The 7,100-nt window shown below is 43.4% G+C and overlaps 1 pseudogene; it reads right to left on the bottom strand.

Annotated features, from left to right (window-relative positions):
• Positions 1–3,022: 3,022 nt before the first annotated feature.
• On the bottom strand, positions 3,023–4,693 carry LOC109679941 (RAC-alpha serine/threonine-protein kinase pseudogene; annotated as a pseudogene).
• Between the last annotated feature and the right edge of the window lie 2,407 nt (positions 4,694–7,100).

Consider the following 7,100-nt stretch of genomic DNA (forward strand, 5'->3'; position numbering starts at 1 on the left):
ATGCTAAAGGGGAGATAATAACAAACACCACATAAATCCAGGAGATCATCAGAGACTACTTTGAGAACCCATATTCAAATAAATTTGAAAATCTTGAAGAAATGGACAGATTTCTAGATACTTATGATCATCCAAAACTGAACCAAGAGGACATTAAACAGATCTATAGATCTATAACACAAAATGAAATTGAAGCGGCAATCAAGAGTCTCCCCAAAAAGAAAAGTCCAGGACCTGATGGATTCTCTGATGAATTCTATCAGACCTTTAAAGAAGAACTGATACCAACCCTCCTTAAACTGTTCCATGAAATAGAAAGGGAAGGAAAACTGCCAAACACATTTTATGAAGCCAGTATATCACTTATCCCAAAACCAGGCAAAGACACCTCCAAAAAGGGGAACTACAGGCCAATCTCCTTAATGAACATTGATGCAAAAATCCTCAACAAAATAATGGCAAACCGAATTCAACAACACATCAAAAAGATCATTCACCACGACCAAGTAGGCTTCATCCCAGGGATGCAGGGGTGGCTCAACATATGAAAATCAATAAACGTAATAAACCACATTAACGGAAGCAAAGACAAATCCACTTGATCATCTCAATAGATGCAGAAAAAGCCTTTGATAAGATCCAACACCATTTCATGATAAAAGCTCTAAGAAAACGAGGAATAGAAGGAAAGTACCTCAACATTATAAAAGCTATATGTGACAAACCTACAGCCAGCATTATACTTAATGGTGAAAAACTGAAATCATTCCCTCTAAAATCAGGAACTAGACAAGGATGCCCACTATCTCCACTTCTATTCAACATAGTCCTGGAATTCCTAGCCAGAGCAATTAGGCAACAAGAAGGAATAAAAGGAATATCAATAGGTAAAGAAACTGTCAAAATATCCCTATTTGCAGATGATACTATCCTATACTTTAAAGACCCAAAAAATTCTACTCAAACACTACTAGACACCATCAATAGCTATAACAAGGTAGCAGGATATAAAATCAACATAGAAAAATCATTAGCATTTTTATACACTAATAATGAACAAACTGAGAAAGAATATATGAAAACAATTCCATTTACAATAGCCTCAAAAAAAAAATCAAATACCCAGGAGTAAACTTAACAAAAGATGTGAATGAACTCTACAAGGAAAACTATAAACTCCTGAAGAAAGAGATTGAGGAAGACTCTAGAAAGTGGAGAGATCTACCATGCTCATGGATTGGTAGAATCAACATAGTAAAAGTGTCTATACTCCCAAAAGCAACCTACATGATTAATGCAATTCCCATCAAAATCCCAATGATGTTCATCAAAGACATTGATTTATTTATTTGGAAACACAAGAGACCACGAGTAGCCAAGGCAATAATCAGCAAGCAGAACAATGCTGGAGGTATCACAATACCTAACTTCAAACTATATTACAGAGCAATAACAATAAAAACTGCATGGTACTGGCACAAAAACAGACATGAAGACCAATGGAACAGAATAGAGCACCCGGATATGAAGCCACACAACTATAACTAACTTATTTTTAATAAAGGTGCTAAAAATATACAATGGATAAAAGACAGTCTCTTCAACAAAAACTGCTGGGAAAACTGGTTAGCAGTCTGCAAAAAACTGAAACTAGATCCATGTTTATCATCCTATACCAATATTAACTCCAAATGGATCAAGGACCTAAATATCAGACCCCAAACTCTAAAGTTGGTACAGGAAAGAGCAGGAAATACTTTGGAACTAATAGGTATAGGCAAGGACTTTCTCAATGGAACCTCAGCAGCTCAGCAACTAAGAGACAAATGGGACTTCATAAAACTAAAAAGCTTCTGCTCAACAGAAGTATTGGTCTCTAAACTGAAGAGACCACCCACAGAGTGGGAGAAAATATTTGCCCAGCTACACATCAAAGGACTGATAACCAGAATATATAGGGAACTCAAAATACTAAACTCTCCCAAAATTAATGAACCAATAAAGAAATGGGCAAGTGAACTAAACAGAACTTTCTCAAAAGAAGAAATTCAAATGGCCAAAAAACACATGAAAAAATGCTCACCATCTCTAGCCATTAAGGAAATGCAAATCAAAACCACACTAAGATTCCACCTCATCCCTGTTAGAATAGCCATCATTAGAAACACCACCACCAACAGGTGTTGGTGAGGATTTGGGGAAAAAGGAACCCTCTTACACTGCTGTTGGGAATGCAAACTAGTACAAGCACTCTGGAAAAAATTGGAGGCTTCCTTTTTTTTTAGCTTGAAAAGCAATTTTTATTGAAGAATTTGGAGGGAAAGTTTATTATAATAGTAAAAATGCTAAAGTTGAATGTTGTGAAAAAGGGCATGGTGCAGCAGTGGCTGCAGCATCTGGCCAGGAGTGGGGACAGGCCAGGGCAACAGCCAAGAAGTAAAGCATCTAAATTGATAAGTGCTAAGACGAGAAATCATCTGAGGTGGGGCCCTCGATGGACACCACCAAGAGCCATGACACAGGAGGGGAACAGGCTTTCCTGTCACTAGATCAGAATCCCCAGAAATGCTCTAAACAGCGCAATCCACAGCTACAAATTGAAATCCTGTTCCTCTGTCTTCTGGATGAGCCCTACCCCCATCCCCAGGTCCTATCTCTAGGGCCAATGCTGAGGAAGTCTGTCCTCAAGAGGCACAGCCCAAGGATGGGGATGGCTGAGTGCCAGCCTCACAATGAGGTTGCTCCAAGTGGACCCTGGAGACAGGTGACATCCGGGATGGATGGCCCAATGGGGGCAGTGACCCTCCGGCCTCACATTGCACGTAGCTGCAGGAGTCCTTAACATTTTCCTACATGAATCTGTAATTGTTCTGAGGGCCGAGGCCATGTCTGGAGAACAAGTTGGATGAAATAAATTAAGAAAATCCGCAGGATAATTTCCCTTCTGACCTGGCTGGGAAGCAGAATGCCACCCACAGTAGGAACATCTTCCCACCCACCAGTCCCATCCCATCCTGTCCCATCTCGGAGACAAGTGTGGTTCCTCCCAGTGCATCCAGGAAATAAAACCATCAAACAGATCATCCAGAGATTGCTGGACCTGGAGATGCAGCGGAGTGCACAACCTCTGCCTGGTGCCCCTCAGGCCGTGCCACTAGCAGAGTAGGAGAACTGGGGGGAGTGCGGCCTCTGCTCACTGTCCACACACTGCATGTTGTCGTCTTGGTCTGGTGGTGTGATGGTGATCATCTGAGCTGTGAACTCCTCATCAAAATGCCTGGTATCAGTCTCTGAGGTGACCTGCGGCTTGAAAGGTGGGCTGAGCTTCTTCTCCTACACATCCTGCCACACAATGCTGGCAAAGAAGCGATGCTGCATTATCTCCTTGGCATTGGAGCCCCCACCAAGCCTCTGTTTAGGGTCCTTCTTGAGCAGCCCAGCCAGCAGGGACTTGGCCTCAGGCCCAAGAGACTGTGGGAAGCGGATCTCCTCCATGAGGATAAGCTCAAACAGCTTTTCATGGTCCTGGTTGTAGAAGGGCAGGTGGCCACACATCATCTCGTACATGACCACACCCAGCTCCCACTAGTCTACTGCTCGGCTGTAGTCATTGTCCTCCAGCACCTCAGGGGCCAGGTACTCGGGTGTCCCACAGAAGGTCTTCATGGTGGCCCCGTCCTTGATACCCTCCTTGCACAGCCCAGAGTCTGTGATCTTGATGTGTCCATCTTTGTCCAGCATGAGGTTCTCCAGCTTGAGGTCCCGGTACACCATGTTCTTCTCTGAATGCAGGTAGTCCAGGGCCGACACAATCTCAGCACCATAGAAGCGGACCTGGTCCTCAGAGAATACGAGCTCACGGGACAGGTGGAAGAAGAGCTCACCATCATTGGCGTATTCCATGACAAAGCACAGGCGGTCGTGGGTCTGGAAGGAGTACTTTAGGGCTGTGAGGAAAGGGTGCCTGGAGTTCTGCAGGACACGGTTCTCAGTAAGTGTGTGGGCCACCTTGTCCTTGGCCACAATAACCTCCTTCTTAAGGATCTTCATGGCATAGTAGCGGCCGTGGCTTTCTCCTTCACCAGGATCACCTTCCCAAATGTGCCCTTGCCCAGCAGCTTCAGGTACTCAAACTCGTTCATGGTCACACGATGCTTGGGCTTGGCCAGGGAAACTTCCATCTCCTCAGCCCCTGAGTTGTCACTGGGCAAGCCTGACAGGCTCTTCCTCCTGCCTCTTGAGTCCATCAGCCACAGTCTGGATGGTGGTTGTCCACTCTTCCTGTTCCTCGGATGTCTCCACATGGAAAGTGCGCTCAATAACTGTGGTCCACTGCAGGCAGCGGATGATGAGGGTGTTGGGCCTGGGCCGCTCTGTCTTCATCAGCTGGCATTGTGCCACAGAGAAGTTGTTGAGTGGTGACTCACACTGGTCCACATCCTGCGGCCGCTCCTTGTAGCCAGTGAAGGTGCCGTCGTTCTTGAGGAGAAAGTAGCGAGGCCTCCACGTTTTGATGTATTCCCCTTGTTTGTGAAGCCAGCCTTCCTTCACAATGGCCACGTCATTCATGATGTCCGTGGTCCCTGGGGGCCAGCGTGGCCCAGGGATGCTCACAGTCTTCTCTTAGCAGGCCAAACCCAGTTGGCCTGGCCACAGCCGGGCCGCCGTGTGCGGGCGACAGGGCCTAGCCGGACCGTGGCCTCCGGTGCCAGCTGCTCCGCATCCCACGGGCGCTGCTGGCCGGGCCTCGGAGCCGTCGTCGGTGCCGGCCCGCTGCCCGCTGCTCTTCGCGGCCGCCTGTCCGGCATTGGGTGCGCTGGGCAGGCCGCCCTCCGTCTCCGTCCTGCCGCCGCTGCCACTGCCGCCCTGGAGGCTTCTTAAAAATCTAAATGTAGATCTGCCATATGATCCAGCAATCCCACTCCTGGGGATATACCCAAAGGAATGCGACACAGGTTACTCCAGAGGCACCTGCACACCCATCTTTATTGCAGTGCTATTCACAATAGCCAAGTTATGGAAACAGCCAAGATGCCCCACTACTGATGAATGGATTAAGAAAATGTGATACTTGTACACAATGGAATTTTACTCAGCCATGAAGAAGGATGAAATCTTATCATTTGCAGGTAAATGGATGGAATTGGAGAACATCATCCTGAGCGAGGTTAGCCAGGCCCAGAAGACCAAAAATCATATGTTCTCCCTCATGTGGACATTAGATCAAGGGCAAACACAACAAGGGGATTGGACTTTGATCACATGATAAAAGCGAGAGCACACAAGGGAGGTATGAGGATAGGCAAGAAACCCCCCAAAAACCAACATACCATTTGATGTCCTCAATGCAAAGGAATTAATGCAGAAACTTTAAAGCAACAGAGGCCAATGGGAGAAGGGGACCAGGAACTAGATAAAAGGGTATTTCAAGAAGAATTAATTTAGAAGGTAACACACATATACAGTAAAGCAATGCGAGGCAACTCCCTGTATAGCTATCCTTATCTCAACTAGCAAAAACCCCTTGGTTGGTCATATTACTGATTTTACTGTCTCTTCAACAAAATTAGAGATAAGGGCAAAATAATTTCTGCGTGGTAGTGGGGGGCAGAGGGAGTGGGTGGGAGTAAAGTGAGGGGGCAGGGTGAAGGGGAGAGAAATGACCCAAACATTGTATGCACATACGAATAAAAGAAATTTAAAAAAAAGATCAATATAAATCCCCTTCAAGAATGAACAACCACACAATATCAAAAAAAGCCAAATCTAATATTTCAGGTTTATCCAATATCCACAATGAAACAAAGTGATAAAGTGACCAGTCCCCTAATTTTTCTGTAAGTGGATGATGGTATGATCTGAAATAAATGAGTTTGGCTTTTCTCACTTAATAGATAGAGCAGGTTTATAAGACAGAGTCTTTAGAAGAAAGGTGAAGTTTCTCAGGCTCATAAAATTCTGGGGAATTTAATTTGAGCTCAATAAACAGAGATGAGGTGTGTGGTAGAAGACTAACCTTTGAAAACCTATGATTCAGACATAGGGATATAGGAAAAAAACTGAAGACATCCATTAAAATGATTGATTTATTAAATATAGAGGTCCCCAGACCTCTATATAGAAAACTACAGACCAGATCTCTTATAGACATAGATATAAAAGTTCTCAACAAGATGTTAGTAAGTTGAATCTAAAAGTATATACAAGAATTATATGCCACAGCCAAGTGGGCTTTATCCCATCATCCAGGACTTGTTCATCATTCAAAAATCAATTAATCTAATCCATCATATCTAAAACCTGAAGAAGAAAACTCACATTATGCATAACAATAGGTACAGAAAAAAAATTTGACAAAATCCTGCACCAATTCATGATAAAACTTCTCAGTAAACTAAGAATGGAAGGGAAGTTCATCAACTTAATCAAGAAAGAATATCTATGGAAAACTAACATCAAACCTATCAAAGATAAGCTCAATTTTCCCAGGAGAATCAAGAATAAGGCAAGAATATCCCCTTTCCATGCCTTTTCAACATTATACTGGACTCCAGATAATGCAAAAATAAAAAGGATACAAAAGGCATATAGACTGAGAAGAAAAAGGTAAAGCTGCCTTATTTGCAGATGGCGTTATCATATGAAAATCTTAATAAACAAGCAACTGGAACTCAGACATGATTGTGCCTGGGTTGTAGAATATGAGGTTAATATACAAAGTGAACTGCATTCCTACATGCCAGCACTGAGTAATTGGAATTTGATGTTAAAAAACACAATATAATTTATATTAGCATCTTGAAAATGAAATAGGTATAAATGTAGCAAAATCTGTAGGAGCAAAACAACACTCAGATAAAAGTAACCAAGTAAATGGAGAGATAGTCCATGTTCATGGGTGGAAGAATCCGTATTGACACTTTGTCAGTTCTTCCCAATTTGATTTATAGATTCAATACAATATCAATCAAAATCCCAGCAAGGTATTTTGTGAATATTGACTCAGTGATTTTAACCTTCATATACATAGGCAAGTGATCCAGAAAAACCAACACAATGTTGAGAAACAAGAATGAAGTTGGAAGACTGACACTACCTCA

This window comes from Castor canadensis, chromosome 16, assembly GCF_047511655.1.
Source record: "Castor canadensis chromosome 16, mCasCan1.hap1v2, whole genome shotgun sequence".
Lineage (NCBI taxonomy): Eukaryota > Metazoa > Chordata > Mammalia > Rodentia > Castoridae > Castor > Castor canadensis.